The 6,000-nt window shown below is 32.5% G+C and overlaps 1 pseudogene; it reads left to right on the plus strand.

Moving 5' to 3' along the window:
• The window catches only part of LOC148946313 (glyceraldehyde-3-phosphate dehydrogenase-like), a 73,659-nt pseudogene extending 67,961 nt beyond the window's left edge, over nt 1-5,698 (plus strand).
• Nucleotides 5,699-6,000: the final 302 nt, after the last annotated feature.

The following is a 6,000-nucleotide window of genomic DNA, read 5'->3' on the forward strand; positions in this document are numbered from 1 at the left end:
TAAGCTTTTTTGTATCTTCAAACGTCTGAGAGATGTAAGAAAACCAGTTGTTTTGAAGTGAATATATGCAGAAGGGTATGTGAATAAAATCAGTCTTAGGAAAGTATCCAATGACGACCTATATGAATACTTATCCAATTGTCATGCAAACTTTGTCAATTGTCCATTTTAAGTGATTACCAATAAATTCATTGTTTATTATGATTTTCTTGATTGTATTGCCGTTGGGAATAGAGTAGAAAAGTATTTCTAAACCTGTAGGCCTTAGTCTTAAGATAGAGATAACAAACGGAGGGATTCAAACCCTTTTTTCTGCTTCTCTTAATCCGGGTTGCAGCGGTAGCTAGCAACCTAGTAAGAGACGATCACCTCCAATGTTAAGAAATATAAAACCCCCCAACTCCTAAAAAAAGAGTCAGATCAAAACAAAAAGTACACCATTAGAACCGCCTTGTCCGATTCCTCTATAAAGGAAACTTACCGCCCTTTGGCTTGAATAACAAAGACAATATATGAAAAATAAGAATCAGTCTGACGACATAAAAACCCTATTAAGCGAAAAGTAAACTTTAAAATTAAAAATACCTCCCGTTTCATTTGGCGGGGCCCTAAATAAGAGACATTCATGAGAGGGACTGACAACTGACAGTATAACAAAAATCATTCTTATTTATTTTCCTTTAAGTGTTTATTTTAGTGATATGTACCTTACAAGTTTTTCTTTAGAAATTAATAAACCATTACCCATATAAAAACACCCATCAATTTAAAAAAGTAGGAACAACATATTTTTAGTAAAATGGCACTGGAACAAAAATGACTATTACAAGCTCAACAATTAATTGCAACTTCAGTAAAAATTGCAAAATCCCCTCTAGAATATGAAGGGGACACAGACGTGGACCAATTTATATTCATTTAGCCCAATTTGTGGCAATGAAAAAAGTTGGTTTAAAAGTATTAAAAAACATGCTACTCCTAAGATTAAAAGGCCAAGCACTTACGTTTCTAAAACAAATTGAAAATTCAATAGGTACAGAACCAAACTCATCCATAAACTCGTAGAACTATTACAATGGGTATTCCGAAAAAGATTCATTGACACTAGTTCTTTGAACAAATTGAAACATGGGGTAGTCACGTTCGAACAAACACAAAATGTAAGGGAATACCTATACAACTCTCACTGTCACTTATCTTTTAACCGCAAATTTCCTTGTTCTCACTGAGGTGTATTTATTATTCTTAAATTTCTTTGTTCTTTACTTTTGTTCTTCAGTAGTTTTAATTCTTGCTGCCGCTTATCTTCCAACCGTATGTTTCTTTGATCTTCACTTTTGTTTTTGACTCTTTGTAATTATTGCTGACGGAAGTATTCTGACTATATATTTGTCTTCATTATCGTTTATCATTATTTTCGACATATTTTTCAAAACCCTTTACCCGAGCTACTCGGATTGGTCTTGTCATGTTTAAGACAGATAAGATAAGATTTTATTCATTATCAATACATATACAATAATAAACTGTGCTAGTCCCCCCAAAGTCCCCCCAGGAAATAAAATGAAAAGCAATCAAATAAAAAACTATTGCCAACCATTCAAAACACAAAAGTAAGCCACAAGAAAGATTGCGCATAAGGCACAAATTAATCACTCACAGTCACAGAAAGAAGAGCAAAAAGAAGAAGGAAAGAAAATATAAATAAATAAAAACTATAAAGTAAAGTTTATGCAGGACAAATTAAACGTTCATTCAGGAAAAAGTAAGAAAAAATTAATCACATGAAAACGGAAATTTTTTTTTACTAGTCTTTTGAGGTGCCAAATGAGAACAACATTAAATCCCAAAAATAGCAGAATTTTTCTCGTATATGAACAGCAATGCATTTCTCCCCCCCCCCCTTTCTCGTTGTAGAAACTTTGGAGGACGCTCTTTCAATTAGAACGTTAAAGTTCTCCTTTTTTTATTTCTAGTTAAAAGTAATTTTTACCAGCCAAATATGCAAAAATATTTTTGCATATTTTCACAAGGTATTACAATAAATTCAAAACCAATAAAAAAGAAAACCAAAACTTTGAAAATTTGTAATGAAAAATTAATCACATGAACACGGATTTTTTTTTTACTAGTATTTTGAAGGTGACAAATGAGTGTCAGTATCGAGCCGACTCAGGACGGGTATTCTAAGTCAAATGAAACGAAACAAAGCTATTAAAATTTTGTCTTATTATTGGTGTATGCGGAAATTTGGATAGTTAGAGAATTACGGAGCTAATAATTTGACCAATAAGATACATAATCTAGGTTGATGGTCTAGGTTGTTCTGATGTTCTGGTCAAGGAAGATTGATGGTCTAGGTTGTTCATTTGTCCTCTAGGCATTATGAAACTACTTGAAACGCCTTTTCTAAATAGACTAATTACACTTGGTATTTTACACTGAGCCATGTTCATTTTTGAAGGTTTCATGTGTCATAGATTCAATTCCAGCAATTCGATTTAGTTCACTTCATTTTGTCACGTTGAAAAATGTTTCCTAGAATATATCTGGTATAAAATGTTATTGTAAAATTAAAAAAACAACATAAAATCACAAAAATAGCATAATTTGTCTCTTATATGAACGGCAATGCATCCCCCCCCTCCTTCTCGTTTAAGAAACTTTGGAGGACGCTCTTTTAATTAGAAAGTTAAAGCTCTACTTTTTTTTATTTCTAGTCAAAAGTAATTTTTACCAGCACTTGTTCTGGAACCATTTGTGATATTTTGTCCTTTTAACACCCCTTAGATCATTTGATCGAAATTTCAATCAAATTTTTGCTTTCTCTGCTCCTTCACCAAATTTTTTGCTTTCTCTATGGCTGCTCCATTTTATATTTGCTTGTGAGGAATTTTCAACGGGGGGAATTACCACTGGGAAGTTTTTCTAGAGGCATTTTACGCGCGAGAAATTCTCTGAGAGGAAGCTAACCCCATTATTTAGGATTGATTAGAGAAGCCGGAGTTCCATACCTCGCATATAGATTTTAGCTAAGTAACACAATTTTCTTACTAATTGCAAGAAGGATTTTAAAATATATTAAATTTCTATTTCTTTGCAGGGGCGTCAATTGAGGACAGACAATTTGCCTCCTAAATTCGTTAAATATGTATTAAAATTACGCCTGTTTTTAGCTATAGCTAATTGCTAAGATCTGACATTACAAAATAGAGCATTGAAGAGAGAACTTTGATGAAAATATCCAAATATCCAGGTACTTAGAACACTGATCAGATTAGAATGACGGAAGAAGTTTGCAAAAATGTCCAAAAACTTACTATTCAAGTCCTCAGATTTTGTTTAAAATCGTTTTATTCCAAAGATGTAAGATCTTAGCACATTTAACTGCTGAAGTGTAAAAATTATTACCTCACAGCCTATTTAATATATAATAATATAACTATTACAATAAACCAAGTAATTATGTTTCTCTGTGATTTTATGATTATACAAAACTAGGGCTTTACTGAAAACACAAAAGTGAAATATAAAAAATAGGATTATTGATTTAATATTCAAAAGTGAGTATGTAGCCTGACAACACTAAACGAATCTATAAAGCTTTTCATAGTCTCACACAAGTTGTGACATTAGTAACTTTCAGTATACAATTAAAATTATCTTAAAAACATAAGCGTAAAACTATATATTTTTTAATAGCCGCGAAGTAATTAAACAGCATACAGAAATACTGGATTAATTTATCAAGCAGCATTTTGCTCTCACCAGCTATAATACCAATAGTGGTTTAATATATAGTCTTAAATTGTAAGAAATATGCTTTAGTATCACTTGAAATGAAGATCAAATAAGACATAATATGAACTCTGGATATCCGATCATTTCTCTCTATACAAGAGTGAATTCCAAGCTATTACACAAATTCTAAAGCTAGTCTATAGTCCTAACACTATCAAGATGGCCTGAATTAGAGCTTGTGTACAAACTAATCATGACATGTCTTTTAAAGAACCAAAACGAGAGCCATTCATTGAACTGAGCCATGGTGCAGAAGTGATACCAAATTAAACTTAAAAAAATAAAGAAAATCGTAAAATAGATTATTGCTTTATCGTAAAAGGGATTGATAATATTTAGATTCTATAAAAAGTGTCCTTAATTGGTTTGCTTTTACTGTACCAAAACTCCTAGATTATTTTGTGTTTTTAGTGAAGCGCTAGATTTTATAATTATAAAAGTATAGGGCAAAATAATTAGTTTGTTTATTTGTGCTAGTTATATTAATGTATATTAAATAGGCTGTGAAGTAATAATTTTAGTCAGTTTTAAGTTTAAACTTAACTCTTTACTTCCTTCAGAAAATCTTGTTTTTTTTTTAAATTTAATCTTTGTTCGTTTTTTATTAGAATTTAATGTAGAAACAACGCTGCAATGATATTTTTTATTTATAAAGAATAATTTTTGCTCTTTTTATTTTTTAATATCACTTCTTATTTTCATTTTGTAGGTATGACCTATCGATTTTGAGTAGTACAAAATATATTCATGTATTATTGATCCACGAAGGGGGACTAGATTTCTGAGAAATTAATTTGCATAATCGACCGGGACAAGAGGGGACACGATTTCTGATTAATTGATTTGCATAATCGACTGGGACAAGAAACCTGAGGGGATTTCATTTTTAAATATGGCTTCTCTGATCTTTAGGTCAGAGAGATAAATTAATATATTATTTTTAAATATGGCTTCTCTGATCTTTAGGTTCAAGAGATAAATATTAATATTCTATCGAAGCCATAATATTGTAAGTAGGAACACCTTAGATATATTTTCAGAAATTCATACTTGATCAAGACAGATTGAATATATTTTACGTGGGAAATGGTTTCCTGGGAATTTCAAATGTGACACCGCAGGAATGCCAAAACAAAGGAACGCACAGAAATTACTTTAAGGGGATTATTTGGGCATAAAAAATTAATATTTCATTTTAGGGATTTCTTGGGCGAAACAGTTTGAGACATTTTAGAAGATGATTTGGGGTGAAACTCTGTGGTCTTTATAATACACAGTTCCATTTGAACAGTGTTGTGAGGTCCCCAACCCCAAAGGGCCCCCTCCCTCCCCCGGGCCCCAAAAGAGCCTCCCGGGCCCCCAAAGGGCCCCCCAGGCCACCAAAGGGCCCCCTCCCCCGGTCCCCCCCAAAGGGTTCCCCGAGCCCCCAAAGGTATTCCGTTTTCCGAAAAGCTCACTGGAATGGCTTTTCGTGTAACTGTTCATAATTTCTTTGTTGCAGATCTGAATTTTTAACTGGCCGACACAGCCAATTCCGAAGAAATTATTCACGCAATTAAGGAAGCAGCCGAAGGACCAATGAAAGGTATTTTGGGTTATTCTGAAGAGGACGTAGTGTCATCTGACTTCATTGGAGATAATCATTCATCAATCTTCGATGCAAAAGCTGGTATTCAACTTAGCCCGAACTTTGTGAAGCTAGTTTCATGGTATGATAACGAATACGGTTATTCTTGTCGTCTTGTTGACCTTATTTGCTACATGAACTCTCGTGCTTAAATAACCTATCCTTTCATTATTTAATTAGTTCAACATTTATATTTTAATCTGTCACTTAAGTTTTTGATTAGTCGTGGATATAGAAGACTGTAAGCAAATAAAAGATCTTGGTACTCACCAATTTCAAATCAAGAAATCAAAGGTGAAAGTGAAGAATTATTTCAGGAAGAATAAGGTCTAAAAGTGTTTCCAAATCTTTTCCCCGAAGGACAAAAATCAGGGTTTCAGCGGTAGCTACCAACCTAGTAATCTAACAATCTATGTAAATAGTGTAATTAAAAAAAAATAATTTTCAAAATAAAATCATTTTTTACATAAAGAAACGATAAAGATCATCATTAATGGTCATTAGAAGAAAAAACTATTGCATATATTGGACTTAGTTAGCTGCCTGATTACTTGAGGTTTGTTTCTTACTAT

Source organism: Artemia sp. Qi Xiang Cuo, chromosome 12, assembly GCF_049724085.1.
Source record: "Artemia sp. Qi Xiang Cuo chromosome 12, ASM4972408v1, whole genome shotgun sequence".
Classification (NCBI taxonomy): domain Eukaryota; kingdom Metazoa; phylum Arthropoda; class Branchiopoda; order Anostraca; family Artemiidae; genus Artemia; species Artemia sp. Qi Xiang Cuo.